This window comes from Paramormyrops kingsleyae, unplaced genomic scaffold (assembly GCF_048594095.1).
Source record: "Paramormyrops kingsleyae isolate MSU_618 unplaced genomic scaffold, PKINGS_0.4 ups26, whole genome shotgun sequence".
Classification (NCBI taxonomy): Eukaryota; Metazoa; Chordata; class Actinopteri; order Osteoglossiformes; family Mormyridae; genus Paramormyrops; species Paramormyrops kingsleyae.
In genome coordinates this window covers 3,036,907-3,064,469 of record NW_027325964.1, presented here as the reverse complement: position 1 = coordinate 3,064,469, position 27,563 = coordinate 3,036,907, and the positions used below count along the sequence as shown (strand labels likewise).

The following is a 27,563-nucleotide window of genomic DNA, read 5'->3' as shown; positions in this document are numbered from 1 at the left end:
TTAAAAATGCAGATTAGATTAAATTTCAAGCATTTTCTTGGAGACTAAGTTATAATTATCGCAGGTACTCTTTTCGAAACTAAAGGCTGTTGATTAAAAGACTAAATTTCACACTTCCTGTAGCTTGTAGGTGTCAAAAATGATCTGCCTCAGATTACTTTAGTCTACTTAACGATAAAATGTCAAAGTGGAAGTGGGCGTAGCCATTTTAAAAAATATTATAGATTAAATTTCAAGCATATTCTCTTGGAGACTGAATTATACGTGTCCCACATAATCTTTACTGAACCAAAGGCTTTTGATTGAAGGACTAAAATACACACTTCCTGTAGCTTTGTAGGTGTCCAAAATCATCTGCCTCAGATAATTTTAGTCTACTGAACGATGAAACAAGGTCAAAGTGGAAGTGGGCGTGGCCATTTGAAAAATGCAGATTAGGTTCAATTTCAAGCATTTTTTCCTGAAGAGTAAATTTTATAGGTCATCTTTTCTGAACCAATGGATTTTGATTGAAGGACTAAAATACACACTTCCTGTAGCTTGTAGATGTCAAATAACATCTGCCTCAGATTATTTTAGTCTACTGAACCATGAAACAAGGTCAAAGTGGAAGTGGGGGAAGTGGGCGTGCTCATTTGAAAAATGCAGATTAGGTTAAAATTTAAGCATTATGTCCTGGAAAGTAAATTTTAAAGGTCCGCGGTCATCTTTTCTGAACCAAAGCCTTTTGATTAAAAGACTAAATTTTACGCTGACCTTAACATGTAGTTCTCAAAAATAATCTGCCTCAAAACGTATTAATCAACTTAATGATCAAACAAGGTCAAAGTGCTAGTGGGCATGCCTATTTTAAAATGCAGATTAGATTAAATTTCAAGCATATTCTCTTATAGACTAAATTATGTGTTTTAGCATGTTTCAACAATGAATCAAGGTGAAAGTGCAAGTATTTTCATTGCAGTCCGAATTCTACAGGTCCCAGGTCCTCTTTTCTGTATAAGATGCTTTTGATTAAAAGACCAAAATTTAAAAGTGTGGTAAAATCTGGCTTCCATCTCTTCCTGAAACCTTCAGTCAATTGGTTTGTATTGCTTTCTGAGACACACTTCTACCAAATCACAATTTTTGTTATTGCACTCATTATTGACATCAAACTTGCTTTTTAATGGCATCAAAAACGTTCCCCAAGAATTGCAGCTGGGTTATTTTCAGACAAAAGTCAATCACATTCCAGTCAGCATAGTCATCTGACACTTCTCTCATTTTCACGCATAAGCATGATATGCTTTGGACTGGGCTAAATCTTTGCCAATGAAAGATTTTCTCGCTGGTTTATATTTCTCTGATTATTACAATCATCTATTATGAGCAGGTTTCCTGTTAAGGTCCATTGCAAGAGAAATATTACAATAGTTTCATTTAGGAACATGTCTTTTTCACAGCATGCAGTTTGATTAAGTTGAGGACCAGGAAAGCCAAGCAAAATATGGAACGCTTCACGAATTTGCGTGTCATCCTTGCGCAGGGGCCATGCTAATCTTCTCTGTATCGTTCCAATTTTAGTATATGTGCTGCCATAGCAAGCACATAGTTGGTGCCTGATGAAAGATTATATAGGTGAGGAAGTGGTATGAGCATTCCTCATGTCGGTGGCACAGCAATGGCTATGCCCTGGCCCTATATTTTGCCAGAACATGAGTATAAAGAAGCTAAAGTATTGGGAAATGTTTCTTTCACACTTCCCTTTGCATGTAGATGTCAAAAATCTGCCTCATAATATTTTTGTCAACTTAACGATCAAACGAGGTGAAAGTGCAAGTGGGCGTGCCTATTTAAAAATGCAGATTAGATTAAATTTCAAGCATTTTCTTGGAGACTAAGTTATAATTATCGCAGGTACTCTTTTCGAAACTAAAGGCTGTTGATTAAAAGACTAAATTTCACACTTCCTGTAGCTTGTAGGTGTCAAAAATGATCTGCCTCAGATTACTTTAGTCTACTTAACGATAAAATGTCAAAGTGGAAGTGGGCGTAGCCATTTTAAAAAATAGTATAGATTAAATTTCAAGCATATTCTCTTGGAGACTGAATTATACGTGTCCCACATACTCTTTACTGAACCAAAGGCTTTTGATTGAAGGACTAAAATACACACTTCCTGTAGCTTTGTAGGTGTCCAAAATCATCTGCCTCAGATAATTTTAGTCTACTGAACCATGAAACAAGGTCAAAGTGGAAGTGGGCGTGGCCATTTGAAAAATGCAGATTAGGTTCAATTTCAAGCATTTTTTCCTGAAGAGTAAATTTTATAGGTCATCTTTTCTGAACCAATGGATTTTGATTGAAGGACTAAAATACACACTTCCTGTAGCTTGTAGATGTCAAATAACATCTGCCTCAGATTATTTTAGTCTACTGAACCATGAAACAAGGTCAAAGTGGAAGTGGGGGAAGTGGGCGTGCTCATTTGAAAAATGCAGATTAGGTTAAAATTTAAGCATTATGTCCTGGAAAGTAAATTTTAAAGGTCCGCGGTCATCTTTTCTGAACCAAAGCCTTTTGATTAAAAGACTAAATTTTACGCTGACCTTAACATGTAGTTCTCAAAAATAATCTGCCTCAAAACGTATTAATCAACTTAATGATCAAACAAGGTCAAAGTGCTAGTGGGCATGCCTATTTTAAAATGCAGATTAGATTAAATTTCAAGCATATTCTCTTATAGACTAAATTATGTGTTTTAGCATGTTTCAACAATGAATCAAGGTGAAAGTGCAAGTATTTTCATTGCAGTCCGAATTCTACAGGTCCCAGGTCCTCTTTTCTGTATAAGATGCTTTTGATTAAAAGACCAAAATTTAAAAGTGTGGTAAAATCTGGCTTCCATCTCTTCCTGAAACCTTCAGTCAATTGGTTTGTATTGCTTTCTGAGACACACTTCTACCAAATCACAATTTTTGTTATTGCACTCATTATTGACATCAAACTTGCTTTTTAATGGCATCAAAAACGTTCCCCAAGAATTGCAGCTGGGTTATTTTCAGACAAAAGTCAATCACATTCCAGTCAGCATAGTCATCTGACACTTCTCTCATTTTCACGCATAAGCATGATATGCTTTGGACTGGGCTAAATCTTTGCCAATGAAAGATTTTCTCGCTGGTTTATATTTCTCTGATTATTACAATCATCTATTATGAGCAGGTTTCCTGTTAAGGTCCATTGCAAGAGAAATATTACAATAGTTTCATTTAGGAACATGTCTTTTTCACAGCATGCAGTTTGATTAAGTTGAGGACCAGGAAAGCCAAGCAAAATATGGAACGCTTCACGAATTTGCGTGTCATCCTTGCGCAGGGGCCATGCTAATCTTCTCTGTATCGTTCCAATTTTAGTATATGTGCTGCCATAGCAAGCACATAGTTGGTGCCTGATGAAAGATTATATAGGTGAGGAAGTGGTATGAGCATTCCTCATGTCGGTGGCACAGCAATGGCTATGCCCTGGCCCTATATTTTGCCAGAACATGAGTATAAAGAAGCTAAAGTATTGGGAAATGTTTCTTTCACACTTCCCTTTGCATGTAGATGTCAAAAATCTGCCTCATAATATTTTTGTCAACTTAACGATCAAACGAGGTGAAAGTGCAAGTGGGCGTGCCTATTTAAAAATGCAGATTAGATTAAATTTCAAGCATTTTCTTGGAGACTAAGTTATAATTATCGCAGGTACTCTTTTCGAAACTAAAGGCTGTTGATTAAAAGACTAAATTTCACACTTCCTGTAGCTTGTAGGTGTCAAAAATGATCTGCCTCAGATTACTTTAGTCTACTTAACGATAAAATGTCAAAGTGGAAGTGGGCGTAGCCATTTTAAAAAATATTATAGATTAAATTTCAAGCATATTCTCTTGGAGACTGAATTATACGTGTCCCACATACTCTTTACTGAACCAAAGGCTTTTGATTGAAGGACTAAAATACACACTTCCTGTAGCTTTGTAGGTGTCCAAAATCATCTGCCTCAGATAATTTTAGTCTACTGAATGATGAAACAAGGTCAAAGTGGAAGTGGGCGTGGCCATTTGAAAAATGCAGATTAGGTTCAATTTCAAGCATTTTTTCCTGAAGAGTAAATTTTATAGGTCATCTTTTCTGAACCAATGGATTTTGATTGAAGGACTAAAATACACACTTCCTGTAGCTTGTAGATGTCAAATAACATCTGCCTCAGATTATTTTAGTCTACTGAACCATGAAACAAGGTCAAAGTGGAAGTGGGGGAAGTGGGCGTGCTCATTTGAAAAATGCAGATTAGGTTAAAATTTAAGCATTATGTCCTGGAAAGTAAATTTTAAAGGTCCGCGGTCATCTTTTCTGAACCAAAGCCTTTTGATTAAAAGACTAAATTTTACGCTGACCTTAACATGTAGTTCTCAAAAATAATCTGCCTCAAAACGTATTAATCAACTTAATGATCAAACAAGGTCAAAGTGCTAGTGGGCATGCCTATTTTAAAATGCAGATTAGATTAAATTTCAAGCATATTCTCTTATAGACTAAATTATGTGTTTTAGCATGTTTCAACAATGAATCAAGGTGAAAGTGCAAGTATTTTCATTGCAGTCCGAATTCTACAGGTCCCAGGTCCTCTTTTCTGTATAAGATGCTTTTGATTAAAAGACCAAAATTTAAAAGTGTGGTAAAATCTGGCTTCCATCTCTTCCTGAAACCTTCAGTCAATTGGTTTGTATTGCTTTCTGAGACACACTTCTACCAAATCACAATTTTTGTTATTGCACTCATTATTGACATCAAACTTGCTTTTTAATGGCATCAAAAACGTTCCCCAAGAATTGCAGCTGGGTTATTTTCAGACAAAAGTCAATCACATTCCAGTCAGCATAGTCATCTGACACTTCTCTCATTTTCACGCATAAGCATGATATGCTTTGGACTGGGCTAAATCTTTGCCAATGAAAGATTTTCTCGCTGGTTTATATTTCTCTGATTATTACAATCATCTATTATGAGCAGGTTTCCTGTTAAGGTCCATTGCAAGAGAAATATTACAATAGTTTCATTTAGGAACATGTCTTTTTCACAGCATGCAGTTTGATTAAGTTGAGGACCAGGAAAGCCAAGCAAAATATGGAACGCTTCACGAATTTGCGTGTCATCCTTGCGCAGGGGCCATGCTAATCTTCTCTGTATCGTTCCAATTTTAGTATATGTGCTGCCATAGCAAGCACATAGTTGGTGCCTGATGAAAGATTATATAGGTGAGGAAGTGGTATGAGCATTCCTCATGTCGGTGGCACAGCAATGGCTATGCCCTGGCCCTATATTTTGCCAGAACATGAGTATAAAGAAGCTAAAGTATTGGGAAATGTTTCTTTCACACTTCCCTTTGCATGTAGATGTCAAAAATCTGCCTCATAATATTTTTGTCAACTTAACGATCAAACGAGGTGAAAGTGCAAGTGGGCGTGCCTATTTAAAAATGCAGATTAGATTAAATTTCAAGCATTTTCTTGGAGACTAAGTTATAATTATCGCAGGTACTCTTTTCGAAACTAAAGGCTGTTGATTAAAAGACTAAATTTCACACTTCCTGTAGCTTGTAGGTGTCAAAAATGATCTGCCTCAGATTACTTTAGTCTACTTAACGATAAAATGTCAAAGTGGAAGTGGGCGTAGCCATTTTAAAAAATAGTATAGATTAAATTTCAAGCATATTCTCTTGGAGACTGAATTATACGTGTCCCACATACTCTTTACTGAACCAAAGGCTTTTGATTGAAGGACTAAAATACACACTTCCTGTAGCTATGTAGGTGTCCAAAATCATCTGCCTCAGATTATTTTAGTCTACTGAACGATGAAACAAGGTCAACGTGGAAGTGGGCATGCCTATTTGAAAAATGCAGAACTGATTAAATTTCAAGCATTTTCTCCCGACGAGTAAATTCTCTCCCGACGAGTAAGTCCGCAGTTCTCTTTTCTGAACCAATGGCTTTTCATTCAAGGACTAAATTTCACACTTGCTGTAGCTTGTAGGTGTCAAAAATCATCTGCCTCAGATAATTTTAGTCTACTGAACGATGAAACAAGGTCAAAGTGGAAGTGGGCGTGGCCATTTGAAAAATGCAGATTAGGTTCAATTTCAAGCATTTTTTCCTGAAGAGTAAATTTTATAGGTCATCTTTTCTGAACCAATGGATTTTGATTGAAGGACTAAAATACACACTTCCTGTAGCTTGTAGATGTCAAATAACATCTGCCTCAGATTATTTTAGTCTACTGAACCATGAAACAAGGTCAAAGTGGAAGTGGGGGAAGTGGGCGTGCTCATTTGAAAAATGCAGATTAGGTTAAAATTTAAGCATTATGTCCTGGAAAGTAAATTTTAAAGGTCCGCGGTCATCTTTTCTGAACCAAAGCCTTTTGATTAAAAGACTAAATTTTACGCTGACCTTAACATGTAGTTCTCAAAAATAATCTGCCTCAAAACGTATTAATCAACTTAATGATCAAACAAGGTCAAAGTGCTAGTGGGCATGCCTATTTTAAAATGCAGATTAGATTAAATTTCAAGCATATTCTCTTATAGACTAAATTATGTGTTTTAGCATGTTTCAACAATGAATCAAGGTGAAAGTGCAAGTATTTTCATTGCAGTCCGAATTCTACAGGTCCCAGGTCCTCTTTTCTGTATAAGATGCTTTTGATTAAAAGACCAAAATTTAAAAGTGTGGTAAAATCTGGCTTCCATCTCTTCCTGAAACCTTCAGTCAATTGGTTTGTATTGCTTTCTGAGACACACTTCTACCAAATCACAATTTTTGTTATTGCACTCATTATTGACATCAAACTTGCTTTTTAATGGCATCAAAAACGTTCCCCAAGAATTGCAGCTGGGTTATTTTCAGACAAAAGTCAATCACATTCCAGTCAGCATAGTCATCTGACACTTCTCTCATTTTCACGCATAAGCATGATATGCTTTGGACTGGGCTAAATCTTTGCCAATGAAAGATTTTCTCGCTGGTTTATATTTCTCTGATTATTACAATCATCTATTATGAGCAGGTTTCCTGTTAAGGTCCATTGCAAGAGAAATATTACAATAGTTTCATTTAGGAACATGTCTTTTTCACAGCATGCAGTTTGATTAAGTTGAGGACCAGGAAAGCCAAGCAAAATATGGAACGCTTCACGAATTTGCGTGTCATCCTTGCGCAGGGGCCATGCTAATCTTCTCTGTATCGTTCCAATTTTAGTATATGTGCTGCCATAGCAAGCACATAGTTGGTGCCTGATGAAAGATTATATAGGTGAGGAAGTGGTATGAGCATTCCTCATGTCGGTGGCACAGCAATGGCTATGCCCTGGCCCTATATTTTGCCAGAACATGAGTATAAAGAAGCTAAAGTATTGGGAAATGTTTCTTTCACACTTCCCTTTGCATGTAGATGTCAAAAATCTGCCTCATAATATTTTTGTCAACTTAACGATCAAACGAGGTGAAAGTGCAAGTGGGCGTGCCTATTTAAAAATGCAGATTAGATTAAATTTCAAGCATTTTCTTGGAGACTAAGTTATAATTATCGCAGGTACTCTTTTCGAAACTAAAGGCTGTTGATTAAAAGACTAAATTTCACACTTCCTGTAGCTTGTAGGTGTCAAAAATGATCTGCCTCAGATTACTTTAGTCTACTTAACGATAAAATGTCAAAGTGGAAGTGGGCGTAGCCATTTTAAAAAATAGTATAGATTAAATTTCAAGCATATTCTCTTGGAGACTGAATTATACGTGTCCCACATACTCTTTACTGAACCAAAGGCTTTTGATTGAAGGACTAAAATACACACTTCCTGTAGCTTTGTAGGTGTCCAAAATCATCTGCCTCAGATAATTTTAGTCTACTGAACCATGAAACAAGGTCAAAGTGGAAGTGGGCGTGGCCATTTGAAAAATGCAGATTAGGTTCAATTTCAAGCATTTTTTCCTGAAGAGTAAATTTTATAGGTCATCTTTTCTGAACCAATGGATTTTGATTGAAGGACTAAAATACACACTTCCTGTAGCTTGTAGATGTCAAATAACATCTGCCTCAGATTATTTTAGTCTACTGAACCATGAAACAAGGTCAAAGTGGAAGTGGGGGAAGTGGGCGTGCTCATTTGAAAAATGCAGATTAGGTTAAAATTTAAGCATTATGTCCTGGAAAGTAAATTTTAAAGGTCCGCGGTCATCTTTTCTGAACCAAAGCCTTTTGATTAAAAGACTAAATTTTACGCTGACCTTAACATGTAGTTCTCAAAAATAATCTGCCTCAAAACGTATTAATCAACTTAATGATCAAACAAGGTCAAAGTGCTAGTGGGCATGCCTATTTTAAAATGCAGATTAGATTAAATTTCAAGCATATTCTCTTATAGACTAAATTATGTGTTTTAGCATGTTTCAACAATGAATCAAGGTGAAAGTGCAAGTATTTTCATTGCAGTCCGAATTCTACAGGTCCCAGGTCCTCTTTTCTGTATAAGATGCTTTTGATTAAAAGACCAAAATTTAAAAGTGTGGTAAAATCTGGCTTCCATCTCTTCCTGAAACCTTCAGTCAATTGGTTTGTATTGCTTTCTGAGACACACTTCTACCAAATCACAATTTTTGTTATTGCACTCATTATTGACATCAAACTTGCTTTTTAATGGCATCAAAAACGTTCCCCAAGAATTGCAGCTGGGTTATTTTCAGACAAAAGTCAATCACATTCCAGTCAGCATAGTCATCTGACACTTCTCTCATTTTCACGCATAAGCATGATATGCTTTGGACTGGGCTAAATCTTTGCCAATGAAAGATTTTCTCGCTGGTTTATATTTCTCTGATTATTACAATCATCTATTATGAGCAGGTTTCCTGTTAAGGTCCATTGCAAGAGAAATATTACAATAGTTTCATTTAGGAACATGTCTTTTTCACAGCATGCAGTTTGATTAAGTTGAGGACCAGGAAAGCCAAGCAAAATATGGAACGCTTCACGAATTTGCGTGTCATCCTTGCGCAGGGGCCATGCTAATCTTCTCTGTATCGTTCCAATTTTAGTATATGTGCTGCCATAGCAAGCACATAGTTGGTGCCTGATGAAAGATTATATAGGTGAGGAAGTGGTATGAGCATTCCTCATGTCGGTGGCACAGCAATGGCTATGCCCTGGCCCTATATTTTGCCAGAACATGAGTATAAAGAAGCTAAAGTATTGGGAAATGTTTCTTTCACACTTCCCTTTGCATGTAGATGTCAAAAATCTGCCTCATAATATTTTTGTCAACTTAACGATCAAACGAGGTGAAAGTGCAAGTGGGCGTGCCTATTTAAAAATGCAGATTAGATTAAATTTCAAGCATTTTCTTGGAGACTAAGTTATAATTATCGCAGGTACTCTTTTCGAAACTAAAGGCTGTTGATTAAAAGACTAAATTTCACACTTCCTGTAGCTTGTAGGTGTCAAAAATGATCTGCCTCAGATTACTTTAGTCTACTTAACGATAAAATGTCAAAGTGGAAGTGGGCGTAGCCATTTTAAAAAATAGTATAGATTAAATTTCAAGCATATTCTCTTGGAGACTGAATTATACGTGTCCCACATACTCTTTACTGAACCAAAGGCTTTTGATTGAAGGACTAAAATACACACTTCCGGTAGCTTGTAGATGTCAAATAACATCTGCCTCAGATTATTTTAGTCTACTGAACCATGAAACAAGGTCAAAGTGGAAGTGGGGGAAGTGGGCGTGCTCATTTGAAAAATGCAGATTAGGTTAAAATTTAAGCATTATGTCCTGGAAAGTAAATTTTAAAGGTCCGCGGTCATCTTTTCTGAACCAAAGCCTTTTGATTAAAAGACTAAATTTTACGCTGACCTTAACATGTAGTTCTCAAAAATAATCTGCCTCAAAACGTATTAATCAACTTAATGATCAAACAAGGTCAAAGTGCTAGTGGGCATGCCTATTTTAAAATGCAGATTAGATTAAATTTCAAGCATATTCTCTTATAGACTAAATTATGTGTTTTAGCATGTTTCAACAATGAATCAAGGTGAAAGTGCAAGTATTTTCATTGCAGTCCGAATTCTACAGGTCCCAGGTCCTCTTTTCTGTATAAGATGCTTTTGATTAAAAGACCAAAATTTAAAAGTGTGGTAAAATCTGGCTTCCATCTCTTCCTGAAACCTTCAGTCAATTGGTTTGTATTGCTTTCTGAGACACACTTCTACCAAATCACAATTTTTGTTATTGCACTCATTATTGACATCAAACTTGCTTTTTAATGGCATCAAAAACGTTCCCCAAGAATTGCAGCTGGGTTATTTTCAGACAAAAGTCAATCACATTCCAGTCAGCATAGTCATCTGACACTTCTCTCATTTTCACGCATAAGCATGATATGCTTTGGACTGGGCTAAATCTTTGCCAATGAAAGATTTTCTCGCTGGTTTATATTTCTCTGATTATTACAATCATCTATTATGAGCAGGTTTCCTGTTAAGGTCCATTGCAAGAGAAATATTACAATAGTTTCATTTAGGAACATGTCTTTTTCACAGCATGCAGTTTGATTAAGTTGAGGACCAGGAAAGCCAAGCAAAATATGGAACGCTTCACGAATTTGCGTGTCATCCTTGCGCAGGGGCCATGCTAATCTTCTCTGTATCGTTCCAATTTTAGTATATGTGCTGCCATAGCAAGCACATAGTTGGTGCCTGATGAAAGATTATATAGGTGAGGAAGTGGTATGAGCATTCCTCATGTCGGTGGCACAGCAATGGCTATGCCCTGGCCCTATATTTTGCCAGAACATGAGTATAAAGAAGCTAAAGTATTGGGAAATGTTTCTTTCACACTTCCCTTTGCATGTAGATGTCAAAAATCTGCCTCATAATATTTTTGTCAACTTAACGATCAAACGAGGTGAAAGTGCAAGTGGGCGTGCCTATTTAAAAATGCAGATTAGATTAAATTTCAAGCATTTTCTTGGAGACTAAGTTATAATTATCGCAGGTACTCTTTTCGAAACTAAAGGCTGTTGATTAAAAGACTAAATTTCACACTTCCTGTAGCTTGTAGGTGTCAAAAATGATCTGCCTCAGATTACTTTAGTCTACTTAACGATAAAATGTCAAAGTGGAAGTGGGCGTAGCCATTTTAAAAAATATTATAGATTAAATTTCAAGCATATTCTCTTGGAGACTGAATTATACGTGTCCCACATACTCTTTACTGAACCAAAGGCTTTTGATTGAAGGACTAAAATACACACTTCCTGTAGCTTTGTAGGTGTCCAAAATCATCTGCCTCAGATAATTTTAGTCTACTGAACGATGAAACAAGGTCAAAGTGGAAGTGGGCGTGGCCATTTGAAAAATGCAGATTAGGTTCAATTTCAAGCATTTTTTCCTGAAGAGTAAATTTTATAGGTCATCTTTTCTGAACCAATGGATTTTGATTGAAGGACTAAAATACACACTTCCTGTAGCTTGTAGATGTCAAATAACATCTGCCTCAGATTATTTTAGTCTACTGAACCATGAAACAAGGTCAAAGTGGAAGTGGGGGAAGTGGGCGTGCTCATTTGAAAAATGCAGATTAGGTTAAAATTTAAGCATTATGTCCTGGAAAGTAAATTTTAAAGGTCCGCGGTCATCTTTTCTGAACCAAAGCCTTTTGATTAAAAGACTAAATTTTACGCTGACCTTAACATGTAGTTCTCAAAAATAATCTGCCTCAAAACGTATTAATCAACTTAATGATCAAACAAGGTCAAAGTGCTAGTGGGCATGCCTATTTTAAAATGCAGATTAGATTAAATTTCAAGCATATTCTCTTATAGACTAAATTATGTGTTTTAGCATGTTTCAACAATGAATCAAGGTGAAAGTGCAAGTATTTTCATTGCAGTCCGAATTCTACAGGTCCCAGGTCCTCTTTTCTGTATAAGATGCTTTTGATTAAAAGACCAAAATTTAAAAGTGTGGTAAAATCTGGCTTCCATCTCTTCCTGAAACCTTCAGTCAATTGGTTTGTATTGCTTTCTGAGACACACTTCTACCAAATCACAATTTTTGTTATTGCACTCATTATTGACATCAAACTTGCTTTTTAATGGCATCAAAAACGTTCCCCAAGAATTGCAGCTGGGTTATTTTCAGACAAAAGTCAATCACATTCCAGTCAGCATAGTCATCTGACACTTCTCTCATTTTCACGCATAAGCATGATATGCTTTGGACTGGGCTAAATCTTTGCCAATGAAAGATTTTCTCGCTGGTTTATATTTCTCTGATTATTACAATCATCTATTATGAGCAGGTTTCCTGTTAAGGTCCATTGCAAGAGAAATATTACAATAGTTTCATTTAGGAACATGTCTTTTTCACAGCATGCAGTTTGATTAAGTTGAGGACCAGGAAAGCCAAGCAAAATATGGAACGCTTCACGAATTTGCGTGTCATCCTTGCGCAGGGGCCATGCTAATCTTCTCTGTATCGTTCCAATTTTAGTATATGTGCTGCCATAGCAAGCACATAGTTGGTGCCTGATGAAAGATTATATAGGTGAGGAAGTGGTATGAGCATTCCTCATGTCGGTGGCACAGCAATGGCTATGCCCTGGCCCTATATTTTGCCAGAACATGAGTATAAAGAAGCTAAAGTATTGGGAAATGTTTCTTTCACACTTCCCTTTGCATGTAGATGTCAAAAATCTGCCTCATAATATTTTTGTCAACTTAACGATCAAACGAGGTGAAAGTGCAAGTGGGCGTGCCTATTTAAAAATGCAGATTAGATTAAATTTCAAGCATTTTCTTGGAGACTAAGTTATAATTATCGCAGGTACTCTTTTTGAAACTAAAGGCTGTTGATTAAAAGACTAAATTTCACACTTCCTGTAGCTTGTAGGTGTCAAAAATGATCTGCCTCAGATTACTTTAGTCTACTTAACGATAAAATGTCAAAGTGGAAGTGGGCGTAGCCATTTTAAAAAATAGTATAGATTAAATTTCAAGCATATTCTCTTGGAGACTGAATTATACGTGTCCCACATACTCTTTACTGAACCAAAGGCTTTGATTGAAGGACTAAAATACACACTTCCTGTAGCTTTGTAGGTGTCCAAAATCATCTGCCTCAGATTATTTTAGTCTACTGAACGATGAAACAAGGTCAACGTGGAAGTGGGCGTGCCTATTTGAAAAATGCAGAACTGATTAAATTTCAAGCATTTTCTCCCGACGAGTAAATTCTCTCCCGACGAGTAAGTCCGCAGTTCTCTTTTCTGAACCAATGGCTTTTCATTCAAGGACTAAATTTCACACTTGCTGTAGCTTGTAGGTGTCAAAAATCATCTGCCTCAGATAATTTTAGTCTACTGAACGATGAAACAAGGTCAAAGTGGAAGTGGGCGTGGCCATTTGAAAAATGCAGATTAGGTTCAATTTCAAGCATTTTTTCCTGAAGAGTAAATTTTATAGGTCTTTTCTGAACCAATGGATTTTGATTGAAGGACTGAAATACACACTTCCTGTAGCTTGTAGATGTCAAATAACATCTGCCTCAGATTATTTTAGTCTACTGAACCATGAAACAAGGTCAAAGTGGAAGTGGGGGAAGTGGGCGTGCTCATTTGAAAAATGCAGATTAGGTTAAAATTTAAGCATTATGTCCTGGAAAGTAAATTTTAAAGGTCCGCGGTCATCTTTTCTGAACCAAAGCCTTTTGATTAAAAGACTAAATTTTACGCTGACCTTAACATGTAGTTCTCAAAAATAATCTGCCTCAAAACGTATTAATCAACTTAATGATCAAACAAGGTCAAAGTGCTAGTGGGCATGCCTATTTTAAAATGCAGATTAGATTAAATTTTAAGCATATTCTCTTATAGACTAAATTATGTGTTTTAGCATGTTTCAACAATGAATCAAGGTGAAAGTGCAAGTATTTTCATTGCAGTCCGAATTCTACAGGTCCCAGGTCCTCTTTTCTGTATAAGATGCTTTTGATTAAAAGACCAAAATTTAAAAGTGTGGTAAAATCTGGCTTCCATCTCTTCCTGAAACCTTCAGTCAATTGGTTTGTATTGCTTTCTGAGACACACTTCTACCAAATCACAATTTTTGTTATTGCACTCATTATTGACATCAAACTTGCTTTTTAATGGCATCAAAAACGTTCCCCAAGAATTGCAGCTGGGTTATTTTCAGACAAAAGTCAATCACATTCCAGTCAGCATAGTCATCTGACACTTCTCTCATTTTCACGCATAAGCATGATATGCTTTGGACTGGGCTAAATCTTTGCCAATGAAAGATTTTCTCGCTGGTTTATATTTCTCTGATTATTACAATCATCTATTATGAGCAGGTTTCCTGTTAAGGTCCATTGCAAGAGAAATATTACAATAGTTTCATTTAGGAACATGTCTTTTTCACAGCATGCAGTTTGATTAAGTTGAGGACCAGGAAAGCCAAGCAAAATATGGAACGCTTCACGAATTTGCGTGTCATCCTTGCGCAGGGGCCATGCTAATCTTCTCTGTATCGTTCCAATTTTAGTATATGTGCTGCCATAGCAAGCACATAGTTGGTGCCTGATGAAAGATTATATAGGTGAGGAAGTGGTATGAGCATTCCTCATGTCGGTGGCACAGCAATGGCTATGCCCTGGCCCTATATTTTGCCAGAACATGAGTATAAAGAAGCTAAAGTATTGGGAAATGTTTCTTTCACACTTCCCTTTGCATGTAGATGTCAAAAATCTGCCTCATAATATTTTTGTCAACTTAACGATCAAACGAGGTGAAAGTGCAAGTGGGCGTGCCTATTTAAAAATGCAGATTAGATTAAATTTCAAGCATTTTCTTGGAGACTAAGTTATAATTATCGCAGGTACTCTTTTCGAAACTAAAGGCTGTTGATTAAAAGACTAAATTTCACACTTCCTGTAGCTTGTAGGTGTCAAAAATGATCTGCCTCAGATTACTTTAGTCTACTTAACGATAAAATGTCAAAGTGGAAGTGGGCGTAGCCATTTTAAAAAATATTATAGATTAAATTTCAAGCATATTCTCTTGGAGACTGAATTATACGTGTCCCACATACTCTTTACTGAACCAAAGGCTTTTGATTGAAGGACTAAAATACACACTTCCTGTAGCTTTGTAGGTGTCCAAAATCATCTGCCTCAGATAATTTTAGTCTACTGAATGATGAAACAAGGTCAAAGTGGAAGTGGGCGTGGCCATTTGAAAAATGCAGATTAGGTTCAATTTCAAGCATTTTTTCCTGAAGAGTAAATTTTATAGGTCATCTTTTCTGAACCAATGGATTTTGATTGAAGGACTAAAATACACACTTCCTGTAGCTTGTAGATGTCAAATAACATCTGCCTCAGATTATTTTAGTCTACTGAACCATGAAACAAGGTCAAAGTGGAAGTGGGGGAAGTGGGCGTGCTCATTTGAAAAATGCAGATTAGGTTAAAATTTAAGCATTATGTCCTGGAAAGTAAATTTTAAAGGTCCGCGGTCATCTTTTCTGAACCAAAGCCTTTTGATTAAAAGACTAAATTTTACGCTGACCTTAACATGTAGTTCTCAAAAATAATCTGCCTCAAAACGTATTAATCAACTTAATGATCAAACAAGGTCAAAGTGCTAGTGGGCATGCCTATTTTAAAATGCAGATTAGATTAAATTTCAAGCATATTCTCTTATAGACTAAATTATGTGTTTTAGCATGTTTCAACAATGAATCAAGGTGAAAGTGCAAGTATTTTCATTGCAGTCCGAATTCTACAGGTCCCAGGTCCTCTTTTCTGTATAAGATGCTTTTGATTAAAAGACCAAAATTTAAAAGTGTGGTAAAATCTGGCTTCCATCTCTTCCTGAAACCTTCAGTCAATTGGTTTGTATTGCTTTCTGAGACACACTTCTACCAAATCACAATTTTTGTTATTGCACTCATTATTGACATCAAACTTGCTTTTTAATGGCATCAAAAACGTTCCCCAAGAATTGCAGCTGGGTTATTTTCAGACAAAAGTCAATCACATTCCAGTCAGCATAGTCATCTGACACTTCTCTCATTTTCACGCATAAGCATGATATGCTTTGGACTGGGCTAAATCTTTGCCAATGAAAGATTTTCTCGCTGGTTTATATTTCTCTGATTATTACAATCATCTATTATGAGCAGGTTTCCTGTTAAGGTCCATTGCAAGAGAAATATTACAATAGTTTCATTTAGGAACATGTCTTTTTCACAGCATGCAGTTTGATTAAGTTGAGGACCAGGAAAGCCAAGCAAAATATGGAACGCTTCACGAATTTGCGTGTCATCCTTGCGCAGGGGCCATGCTAATCTTCTCTGTATCGTTCCAATTTTAGTATATGTGCTGCCATAGCAAGCACATAGTTGGTGCCTGATGAAAGATTATATAGGTGAGGAAGTGGTATGAGCATTCCTCATGTCGGTGGCACAGCAATGGCTATGCCCTGGCCCTATATTTTGCCAGAACATGAGTATAAAGAAGCTAAAGTATTGGGAAATGTTTCTTTCACACTTCCCTTTGCATGTAGATGTCAAAAATCTGCCTCATAATATTTTTGTCAACTTAACGATCAAACGAGGTGAAAGTGCAAGTGGGCGTGCCTATTTAAAAATGCAGATTAGATTAAATTTCAAGCATTTTCTTGGAGACTAAGTTATAATTATCGCAGGTACTCTTTTCGAAACTAAAGGCTGTTGATTAAAAGACTAAATTTCACACTTCCTGTAGCTTGTAGGTGTCAAAAATGATCTGCCTCAGATTACTTTAGTCTACTTAACGATAAAATGTCAAAGTGGAAGTGGGCGTAGCCATTTTAAAAAATAGTATAGATTAAATTTCAAGCATATTCTCTTGGAGACTGAATTATACGTGTCCCACATACTCTTTACTGAACCAAAGGCTTTTGATTGAAGGACTAAAATACACACTTCCTGTAGCTATGTAGGTGTCCAAAATCATCTGCCTCAGATTATTTTAGTCTACTGAACGATGAAACAAGGTCAACGTGGAAGTGGGCATGCCTATTTGAAAAATGCAGAACTGATTAAATTTCAAGCATTTTCTCCCGACGAGTAAATTCTCTCCCGACGAGTAAGTCCGCAGTTCTCTTTTCTGAACCAATGGCTTTTCATTCAAGGACTAAATTTCACACTTGCTGTAGCTTGTAGGTGTCAAAAATCATCTGCCTCAGATAATTTTAGTCTACTGAACGATGAAACAAGGTCAAAGTGGAAGTGGGCGTGGCCATTTGAAAAATGCAGATTAGGTTCAATTTCAAGCATTTTTTCCTGAAGAGTAAATTTTATAGGTCATCTTTTCTGAACCAATGGATTTTGATTGAAGGACTAAAATACACACTTCCTGTAGCTTGTAGATGTCAAATAACATCTGCCTCAGATTATTTTAGTCTACTGAACCATGAAACAAGGTCAAAGTGGAAGTGGGGGAAGTGGGCGTGCTCATTTGAAAAATGCAGATTAGGTTAAAATTTAAGCATTATGTCCTGGAAAGTAAATTTTAAAGGTCCGCGGTCATCTTTTCTGAACCAAAGCCTTTTGATTAAAAGACTAAATTTTACGCTGACCTTAACATGTAGTTCTCAAAAATAATCTGCCTCAAAACGTATTAATCAACTTAATGATCAAACAAGGTCAAAGTGCTAGTGGGCATGCCTATTTTAAAATGCAGATTAGATTAAATTTCAAGCATATTCTCTTATAGACTAAATTATGTGTTTTAGCATGTTTCAACAATGAATCAAGGTGAAAGTGCAAGTATTTTCATTGCAGTCCGAATTCTACAGGTCCCAGGTCCTCTTTTCTGTATAAGATGCTTTTGATTAAAAGACCAAAATTTAAAAGTGTGGTAAAATCTGGCTTCCATCTCTTCCTGAAACCTTCAGTCAATTGGTTTGTATTGCTTTCTGAGACACACTTCTACCAAATCACAATTTTTGTTATTGCACTCATTATTGACATCAAACTTGCTTTTTAATGGCATCAAAAACGTTCCCCAAGAATTGCAGCTGGGTTATTTTCAGACAAAAGTCAATCACATTCCAGTCAGCATAGTCATCTGACACTTCTCTCATTTTCACGCATAAGCATGATATGCTTTGGACTGGGCTAAATCTTTGCCAATGAAAGATTTTCTCGCTGGTTTATATTTCTCTGATTATTACAATCATCTATTATGAGCAGGTTTCCTGTTAAGGTCCATTGCAAGAGAAATATTACAATAGTTTCATTTAGGAACATGTCTTTTTCACAGCATGCAGTTTGATTAAGTTGAGGACCAGGAAAGCCAAGCAAAATATGGAACGCTTCACGAATTTGCGTGTCATCCTTGCGCAGGGGCCATGCTAATCTTCTCTGTATCGTTCCAATTTTAGTATATGTGCTGCCATAGCAAGCACATAGTTGGTGCCTGATGAAAGATTATATAGGTGAGGAAGTGGTATGAGCATTCCTCATGTCGGTGGCACAGCAATGGCTATGCCCTGGCCCTATATTTTGCCAGAACATGAGTATAAAGAAGCTAAAGTATTGGGAAATGTTTCTTTCACACTTCCCTTTGCATGTAGATGTCAAAAATCTGCCTCATAATATTTTTGTCAACTTAACGATCAAACGAGGTGAAAGTGCAAGTGGGCGTGCCTATTTAAAAATGCAGATTAGATTAAATTTCAAGCATTTTCTTGGAGACTAAGTTATAATTATCGCAGGTACTCTTTTCGAAACTAAAGGCTGTTGATTAAAAGACTAAATTTCACACTTCCTGTAGCTTGTAGGTGTCAAAAATGATCTGCCTCAGATTACTTTAGTCTACTTAACGATAAAATGTCAAAGTGGAAGTGGGCGTAGCCATTTTAAAAAATAGTATAGATTAAATTTCAAGCATATTCTCTTGGAGACTGAATTATACGTGTCCCACATACTCTTTACTGAACCAAAGGCTTTTGATTGAAGGACTAAAATACACACTTCCTGTAGCTTTGTAGGTGTCCAAAATCATCTGCCTCAGATAATTTTAGTCTACTGAACCATGAAACAAGGTCAAAGTGGAAGTGGGCGTGGCCATTTGAAAAATGCAGATTAGGTTCAATTTCAAGCATTTTTTCCTGAAGAGTAAATTTTATAGGTCATCTTTTCTGAACCAATGGATTTTGATTGAAGGACTAAAATACACACTTCCTGTAGCTTGTAGATGTCAAATAACATCTGCCTCAGATTATTTTAGTCTACTGAACCATGAAACAAGGTCAAAGTGGAAGTGGGGGAAGTGGGCGTGCTCATTTGAAAAATGCAGATTAGGTTAAAATTTAAGCATTATGTCCTGGAAAGTAAATTTTAAAGGTCCGCGGTCATCTTTTCTGAACCAAAGCCTTTTGATTAAAAGACTAAATTTTACGCTGACCTTAACATGTAGTTCTCAAAAATAATCTGCCTCAAAACGTATTAATCAACTTAATGATCAAACAAGGTCAAAGTGCTAGTGGGCATGCCTATTTTAAAATGCAGATTAGATTAAATTTCAAGCATATTCTCTTATAGACTAAATTATGTGTTTTAGCATGTTTCAACAATGAATCAAGGTGAAAGTGCAAGTATTTTCATTGCAGTCCGAATTCTACAGGTCCCAGGTCCTCTTTTCTGTATAAGATGCTTTTGATTAAAAGACCAAAATTTAAAAGTGTGGTAAAATCTGGCTTCCATCTCTTCCTGAAACCTTCAGTCAATTGGTTTGTATTGCTTTCTGAGACACACTTCTACCAAATCACAATTTTTGTTATTGCACTCATTATTGACATCAAACTTGCTTTTTAATGGCATCAAAAACGTTCCCCAAGAATTGCAGCTGGGTTATTTTCAGACAAAAGTCAATCACATTCCAGTCAGCATAGTCATCTGACACTTCTCTCATTTTCACGCATAAGCATGATATGCTTTGGACTGGGCTAAATCTTTGCCAATGAAAGATTTTCTCGCTGGTTTATATTTCTCTGATTATTACAATCATCTATTATGAGCAGGTTTCCTGTTAAGGTCCATTGCAAGAGAAATATTACAATAGTTTCATTTAGGAACATGTCTTTTTCACAGCATGCAGTTTGATTAAGTTGAGGACCAGGAAAGCCAAGCAAAATATGGAACGCTTCACGAATTTGCGTGTCATCCTTGCGCAGGGGCCATGCTAATCTTCTCTGTATCGTTCCAATTTTAGTATATGTGCTGCCATAGCAAGCACATAGTTGGTGCCTGATGAAAGATTATATAGGTGAGGAAGTGGTATGAGCATTCCTCATGTCGGTGGCACAGCAATGGCTATGCCCTGGCCCTATATTTTGCCAGAACATGAGTATAAAGAAGCTAAAGTATTGGGAAATGTTTCTTTCACACTTCCCTTTGCATGTAGATGTCAAAAATCTGCCTCATAATATTTTTGTCAACTTAACGATCAAACGAGGTGAAAGTGCAAGTGGGCGTGCCTATTTAAAAATGCAGATTAGATTAAATTTCAAGCATTTTCTTGGAGACTAAGTTATAATTATCGCAGGTACTCTTTTCGAAACTAAAGGCTGTTGATTAAAAGACTAAATTTCACACTTCCTGTAGCTTGTAGGTGTCAAAAATGATCTGCCTCAGATTACTTTAGTCTACTTAACGATAAAATGTCAAAGTGGAAGTGGGCGTAGCCATTTTAAAAAATAGTATAGATTAAATTTCAAGCATATTCTCTTGGAGACTGAATTATACGTGTCCCACATACTCTTTACTGAACCAAAGGCTTTTGATTGAAGGACTAAAATACACACTTCCGGTAGCTTGTAGATGTCAAATAACATCTGCCTCAGATTATTTTAGTCTACTGAACCATGAAACAAGGTCAAAGTGGAAGTGGGGGAAGTGGGCGTGCTCATTTGAAAAATGCAGATTAGGTTAAAATTTAAGCATTATGTCCTGGAAAGTAAATTTTAAAGGTCCGCGGTCATCTTTTCTGAACCAAAGCCTTTTGATTAAAAGACTAAATTTTACGCTGACCTTAACATGTAGTTCTCAAAAATAATCTGCCTCAAAACGTATTAATCAACTTAATGATCAAACAAGGTCAAAGTGCTAGTGGGCATGCCTATTTTAAAATGCAGATTAGATTAAATTTCAAGCATATTCTCTTATAGACTAAATTATGTGTTTTAGCATGTTTCAACAATGAATCAAGGTGAAAGTGCAAGTATTTTCATTGCAGTCCGAATTCTACAGGTCCCAGGTCCTCTTTTCTGTATAAGATGCTTTTGATTAAAAGACCAAAATTTAAAAGTGTGGTAAAATCTGGCTTCCATCTCTTCCTGAAACCTTCAGTCAATTGGTTTGTATTGCTTTCTGAGACACACTTCTACCAAATCACAATTTTTGTTATTGCACTCATTATTGACATCAAACTTGCTTTTTAATGGCATCAAAAACGTTCCCCAAGAATTGCAGCTGGGTTATTTTCAGACAAAAGTCAATCACATTCCAGTCAGCATAGTCATCTGACACTTCTCTCATTTTCACGCATAAGCATGATATGCTTTGGACTGGGCTAAATCTTTGCCAATGAAAGATTTTCTCGCTGGTTTATATTTCTCTGATTATTACAATCATCTATTATGAGCAGGTTTCCTGTTAAGGTCCATTGCAAGAGAAATATTACAATAGTTTCATTTAGGAACATGTCTTTTTCACAGCATGCAGTTTGATTAAGTTGAGGACCAGGAAAGCCAAGCAAAATATGGAACGCTTCACGAATTTGCGTGTCATCCTTGCGCAGGGGCCATGCTAATCTTCTCTGTATCGTTCCAATTTTAGTACATGTGCTGCCATAGCAAGCACATAGTTGGTGCCTGATGAAAGATTATATAGGTGAGGAAGTGGTATGAGCATTCCTCATGTCGGTGGCACAGCAATGGCTATGCCCTGGCCCTATATTTTGCCAGAACATGAGTATAAAGAAGCTAAAGTATTGGGAAATGTTTCTTTCACACTTCCCTTTGCATGTAGATGTCAAAAATCTGCCTCATAATATTTTTGTCAACTTAACGATCAAACGAGGTGAAAGTGCAAGTGGGCGTGCCTATTTAAAAATGCAGATTAGATTAAATTTCAAGCATTTTCTTGGAGACTAAGTTATAATTATCGCAGGTACTCTTTTCGAAACTAAAGGCTGTTGATTAAAAGACTAAATTTCACACTTCCTGTAGCTTGTAGGTGTCAAAAATGATCTGCCTCAGATTACTTTAGTCTACTTAACGATAAAATGTCAAAGTGGAAGTGGGCGTAGCCATTTTAAAAAATATTATAGATTAAATTTCAAGCATATTCTCTTGGAGACTGAATTATACGTGTCCCACATACTCTTTACTGAACCAAAGGCTTTTGATTGAAGGACTAAAATACACACTTCCTGTAGCTTTGTAGGTGTCCAAAATCATCTGCCTCAGATAATTTTAGTCTACTGAACGATGAAACAAGGTCAAAGTGGAAGTGGGCGTGGCCATTTGAAAAATGCAGATTAGGTTCAATTTCAAGCATTTTTTCCTGAAGAGTAAATTTTATAGGTCATCTTTTCTGAACCAATGGATTTTGATTGAAGGACTAAAATACACACTTCCTGTAGCTTGTAGATGTCAAATAACATCTGCCTCAGATTATTTTAGTCTACTGAACCATGAAACAAGGTCAAAGTGGAAGTGGGGGAAGTGGGCGTGCTCATTTGAAAAATGCAGATTAGGTTAAAATTTAAGCATTATGTCCTGGAAAGTAAATTTTAAAGGTCCGCGGTCATCTTTTCTGAACCAAAGCCTTTTGATTAAAAGACTAAATTTTACGCTGACCTTAACATGTAGTTCTCAAAAATAATCTGCCTCAAAACGTATTAATCAACTTAATGATCAAACAAGGTCAAAGTGCTAGTGGGCATGCCTATTTTAAAATGCAGATTAGATTAAATTTCAAGCATATTCTCTTATAGACTAAATTATGTGTTTTAGCATGTTTCAACAATGAATCAAGGTGAAAGTGCAAGTATTTTCATTGCAGTCCGAATTCTACAGGTCCCAGGTCCTCTTTTCTGTATAAGATGCTTTTGATTAAAAGACCAAAATTTAAAAGTGTGGTAAAATCTGGCTTCCATCTCTTCCTGAAACCTTCAGTCAATTGGTTTGTATTGCTTTCTGAGACACACTTCTACCAAATCACAATTTTTGTTATTGCACTCATTATTGACATCAAACTTGCTTTTTAATGGCATCAAAAACGTTCCCCAAGAATTGCAGCTGGGTTATTTTCAGACAAAAGTCAATCACATTCCAGTCAGCATAGTCATCTGACACTTCTCTCATTTTCACGCATAAGCATGATATGCTTTGGACTGGGCTAAATCTTTGCCAATGAAAGATTTTCTCGCTGGTTTATATTTCTCTGATTATTACAATCATCTATTATGAGCAGGTTTCCTGTTAAGGTCCATTGCAAGAGAAATATTACAATAGTTTCATTTAGGAACATGTCTTTTTCACAGCATGCAGTTTGATTAAGTTGAGGACCAGGAAAGCCAAGCAAAATATGGAACGCTTCACGAATTTGCGTGTCATCCTTGCGCAGGGGCCATGCTAATCTTCTCTGTATCGTTCCAATTTTAGTATATGTGCTGCCATAGCAAGCACATAGTTGGTGCCTGATGAAAGATTATATAGGTGAGGAAGTGGTATGAGCATTCCTCATGTCGGTGGCACAGCAATGGCTATGCCCTGGCCCTATATTTTGCCAGAACATGAGTATAAAGAAGCTAAAGTATTGGGAAATGTTTCTTTCACACTTCCCTTTGCATGTAGATGTCAAAAATCTGCCTCATAATATTTTTGTCAACTTAACGATCAAACGAGGTGAAAGTGCAAGTGGGCGTGCCTATTTAAAAATGCAGATTAGATTAAATTTCAAGCATTTTCTTGGAGACTAAGTTATAATTATCGCAGGTACTCTTTTTGAAACTAAAGGCTGTTGATTAAAAGACTAAATTTCACACTTCCTGTAGCTTGTAGGTGTCAAAAATGATCTGCCTCAGATTACTTTAGTCTACTTAACGATAAAATGTCAAAGTGGAAGTGGGCGTAGCCATTTTAAAAAATAGTATAGATTAAATTTCAAGCATATTCTCTTGGAGACTGAATTATACGTGTCCCACATACTCTTTACTGAACCAAAGGCTTTGATTGAAGGACTAAAATACACACTTCCTGTAGCTTTGTAGGTGTCCAAAATCATCTGCCTCAGATTATTTTAGTCTACTGAACGATGAAACAAGGTCAACGTGGAAGTGGGCGTGCCTATTTGAAAAATGCAGAACTGATTAAATTTCAAGCATTTTCTCCCGACGAGTAAATTCTCTCCCGACGAGTAAGTCCGCAGTTCTCTTTTCTGAACCAATGGCTTTTCATTCAAGGACTAAATTTCACACTTGCTGTAGCTTGTAGGTGTCAAAAATCATCTGCCTCAGATAATTTTAGTCTACTGAACGATGAAACAAGGTCAAAGTGGAAGTGGGCGTGGCCATTTGAAAAATGCAGATTAGGTTCAATTTCAAGCATTTTTTCCTGAAGAGTAAATTTTATAGGTCTTTTCTGAACCAATGGATTTTGATTGAAGGACTGAAATACACACTTCCTGTAGCTTGTAGATGTCAAATAACATCTGCCTCAGATTATTTTAGTCTACTGAACCATGAAACAAGGTCAAAGTGGAAGTGGGGGAAGTGGGCGTGCTCATTTGAAAAATGCAGATTAGGTTAAAATTTAAGCATTATGTCCTGGAAAGTAAATTTTAAAGGTCCGCGGTCATCTTTTCTGAACCAAAGCCTTTTGATTAAAAGACTAAATTTTACGCTGACCTTAACATGTAGTTCTCAAAAATAATCTGCCTCAAAACGTATTAATCAACTTAATGATCAAACAAGGTCAAAGTGCTAGTGGGCATGCCTATTTTAAAATGCAGATTAGATTAAATTTTAAGCATATTCTCTTATAGACTAAATTATGTGTTTTAGCATGTTTCAACAATGAATCAAGGTGAAAGTGCAAGTATTTTCATTGCAGTCCGAATTCTACAGGTCCCAGGTCCTCTTTTCTGTATAAGATGCTTTTGATTAAAAGACCAAAATTTAAAAGTGTGGTAAAATCTGGCTTCCATCTCTTCCTGAAACCTTCAGTCAATTGGTTTGTATTGCTTTCTGAGACACACTTCTACCAAATCACAATTTTTGTTATTGCACTCATTATTGACATCAAACTTGCTTTTTAATGGCATCAAAAACGTTCCCCAAGAATTGCAGCTGGGTTATTTTCAGACAAAAGTCAATCACATTCCAGTCAGCATAGTCATCTGACACTTCTCTCATTTTCACGCATAAGCATGATATGCTTTGGACTGGGCTAAATCTTTGCCAATGAAAGATTTTCTCGCTGGTTTATATTTCTCTGATTATTACAATCATCTATTATGAGCAGGTTTCCTGTTAAGGTCCATTGCAAGAGAAATATTACAATAGTTTCATTTAGGAACATGTCTTTTTCACAGCATGCAGTTTGATTAAGTTGAGGACCAGGAAAGCCAAGCAAAATATGGAACGCTTCACGAATTTGCGTGTCATCCTTGCGCAGGGGCCATGCTAATCTTCTCTGTATCGTTCCAATTTTAGTATATGTGCTGCCATAGCAAGCACATAGTTGGTGCCTGATGAAAGATTATATAGGTGAGGAAGTGGTATGAGCATTCCTCATGTCGGTGGCACAGCAATGGCTATGCCCTGGCCCTATATTTTGCCAGAACATGAGTATAAAGAAGCTAAAGTATTGGGAAATGTTTCTTTCACACTTCCCTTTGCATGTAGATGTCAAAAATCTGCCTCATAATATTTTTGTCAACTTAACGATCAAACGAGGTGAAAGTGCAAGTGGGCGTGCCTATTTAAAAATGCAGATTAGATTAAATTTCAAGCATTTTCTTGGAGACTAAGTTATAATTATCGCAGGTACTCTTTTCGAAACTAAAGGCTGTTGATTAAAAGACTAAATTTCACACTTCCTGTAGCTTGTAGGTGTCAAAAATGATCTGCCTCAGATTACTTTAGTCTACTTAACGATAAAATGTCAAAGTGGAAGTGGGCGTAGCCATTTTAAAAAATATTATAGATTAAATTTCAAGCATATTCTCTTGGAGACTGAATTATACGTGTCCCACATACTCTTTACTGAACCAAAGGCTTTTGATTGAAGGACTAAAATACACACTTCCTGTAGCTTTGTAGGTGTCCAAAATCATCTGCCTCAGATAATTTTAGTCTACTGAATGATGAAACAAGGTCAAAGTGGAAGTGGGCGTGGCCATTTGAAAAATGCAGATTAGGTTCAATTTCAAGCATTTTTTCCTGAAGAGTAAATTTTATAGGTCATCTTTTCTGAACCAATGGATTTTGATTGAAGGACTAAAATACACACTTCCTGTAGCTTGTAGATGTCAAATAACATCTGCCTCAGATTATTTTAGTCTACTGAACCATGAAACAAGGTCAAAGTGGAAGTGGGGGAAGTGGGCGTGCTCATTTGAAAAATGCAGATTAGGTTAAAATTTAAGCATTATGTCCTGGAAAGTAAATTTTAAAGGTCCGCGGTCATCTTTTCTGAACCAAAGCCTTTTGATTAAAAGACTAAATTTTACGCTGACCTTAACATGTAGTTCTCAAAAATAATCTGCCTCAAAACGTATTAATCAACTTAATGATCAAACAAGGTCAAAGTGCTAGTGGGCATGCCTATTTTAAAATGCAGATTAGATTAAATTTCAAGCATATTCTCTTATAGACTAAATTATGTGTTTTAGCATGTTTCAACAATGAATCAAGGTGAAAGTGCAAGTATTTTCATTGCAGTCCGAATTCTACAGGTCCCAGGTCCTCTTTTCTGTATAAGATGCTTTTGATTAAAAGACCAAAATTTAAAAGTGTGGTAAAATCTGGCTTCCATCTCTTCCTGAAACCTTCAGTCAATTGGTTTGTATTGCTTTCTGAGACACACTTCTACCAAATCACAATTTTTGTTATTGCACTCATTATTGACATCAAACTTGCTTTTTAATGGCATCAAAAACGTTCCCCAAGAATTGCAGCTGGGTTATTTTCAGACAAAAGTCAATCACATTCCAGTCAGCATAGTCATCTGACACTTCTCTCATTTTCACGCATAAGCATGATATGCTTTGGACTGGGCTAAATCTTTGCCAATGAAAGATTTTCTCGCTGGTTTATATTTCTCTGATTATTACAATCATCTATTATGAGCAGGTTTCCTGTTAAGGTCCATTGCAAGAGAAATATTACAATAGTTTCATTTAGGAACATGTCTTTTTCACAGCAT

At 36.4% G+C, this 27,563-nt stretch overlaps 14 non-coding genes across 14 annotated transcripts; all 14 read right to left on the bottom strand.

Annotated features, from left to right (window-relative positions):
• Nucleotides 1–1,480: 1,480 nt before the first annotated feature.
• On the bottom strand, nt 1,481–1,587 carry LOC140583929 (U6 spliceosomal RNA). The gene has a single exon (XR_011985999.1). It is a non-coding gene; the product is annotated as a U6 spliceosomal RNA (small nuclear RNA).
• Nucleotides 1,588–3,312: 1,725 nt separating this feature from the next.
• LOC140583928 (U6 spliceosomal RNA) lies at nt 3,313–3,419 on the bottom strand. Its single transcript, XR_011985998.1, has one exon. It is a non-coding gene; the product is annotated as a U6 spliceosomal RNA (small nuclear RNA).
• Nucleotides 3,420–5,144: 1,725 nt separating this feature from the next.
• Nucleotides 5,145–5,251, bottom strand: LOC140583927 (U6 spliceosomal RNA). Its single transcript, XR_011985997.1, has one exon. It is a non-coding gene; the product is annotated as a U6 spliceosomal RNA (small nuclear RNA).
• Nucleotides 5,252–7,199: 1,948 nt separating this feature from the next.
• Nucleotides 7,200–7,306, bottom strand: LOC140583926 (U6 spliceosomal RNA). The gene has a single exon (XR_011985996.1). It is a non-coding gene; the product is annotated as a U6 spliceosomal RNA (small nuclear RNA).
• A 1,725-nt stretch (nt 7,307–9,031) lies between these two features.
• Nucleotides 9,032–9,138, bottom strand: LOC140583925 (U6 spliceosomal RNA). Its single transcript, XR_011985995.1, has one exon. It is a non-coding gene; the product is annotated as a U6 spliceosomal RNA (small nuclear RNA).
• Nucleotides 9,139–10,656: 1,518 nt separating this feature from the next.
• On the bottom strand, nt 10,657–10,763 carry LOC140583923 (U6 spliceosomal RNA). The gene has a single exon (XR_011985993.1). It is a non-coding gene; the product is annotated as a U6 spliceosomal RNA (small nuclear RNA).
• Nucleotides 10,764–12,488: 1,725 nt separating this feature from the next.
• On the bottom strand, nt 12,489–12,595 carry LOC140583922 (U6 spliceosomal RNA). The gene has a single exon (XR_011985992.1). It is a non-coding gene; the product is annotated as a U6 spliceosomal RNA (small nuclear RNA).
• A 1,944-nt stretch (nt 12,596–14,539) lies between these two features.
• LOC140583921 (U6 spliceosomal RNA) lies at nt 14,540–14,646 on the bottom strand. The gene has a single exon (XR_011985991.1). It is a non-coding gene; the product is annotated as a U6 spliceosomal RNA (small nuclear RNA).
• Nucleotides 14,647–16,371: 1,725 nt separating this feature from the next.
• LOC140583920 (U6 spliceosomal RNA) lies at nt 16,372–16,478 on the bottom strand. Its single transcript, XR_011985990.1, has one exon. It is a non-coding gene; the product is annotated as a U6 spliceosomal RNA (small nuclear RNA).
• Nucleotides 16,479–18,426: 1,948 nt separating this feature from the next.
• On the bottom strand, nt 18,427–18,533 carry LOC140583919 (U6 spliceosomal RNA). The gene has a single exon (XR_011985989.1). It is a non-coding gene; the product is annotated as a U6 spliceosomal RNA (small nuclear RNA).
• A 1,725-nt stretch (nt 18,534–20,258) lies between these two features.
• LOC140583918 (U6 spliceosomal RNA) lies at nt 20,259–20,365 on the bottom strand. The gene has a single exon (XR_011985988.1). It is a non-coding gene; the product is annotated as a U6 spliceosomal RNA (small nuclear RNA).
• A 1,518-nt stretch (nt 20,366–21,883) lies between these two features.
• On the bottom strand, nt 21,884–21,990 carry LOC140583955 (U6 spliceosomal RNA). Its single transcript, XR_011986025.1, has one exon. It is a non-coding gene; the product is annotated as a U6 spliceosomal RNA (small nuclear RNA).
• Nucleotides 21,991–23,715: 1,725 nt separating this feature from the next.
• LOC140583917 (U6 spliceosomal RNA) lies at nt 23,716–23,822 on the bottom strand. The gene has a single exon (XR_011985987.1). It is a non-coding gene; the product is annotated as a U6 spliceosomal RNA (small nuclear RNA).
• A 1,944-nt stretch (nt 23,823–25,766) lies between these two features.
• On the bottom strand, nt 25,767–25,873 carry LOC140583916 (U6 spliceosomal RNA). Its single transcript, XR_011985986.1, has one exon. It is a non-coding gene; the product is annotated as a U6 spliceosomal RNA (small nuclear RNA).
• Between the last annotated feature and the right edge of the window lie 1,690 nt (nt 25,874–27,563).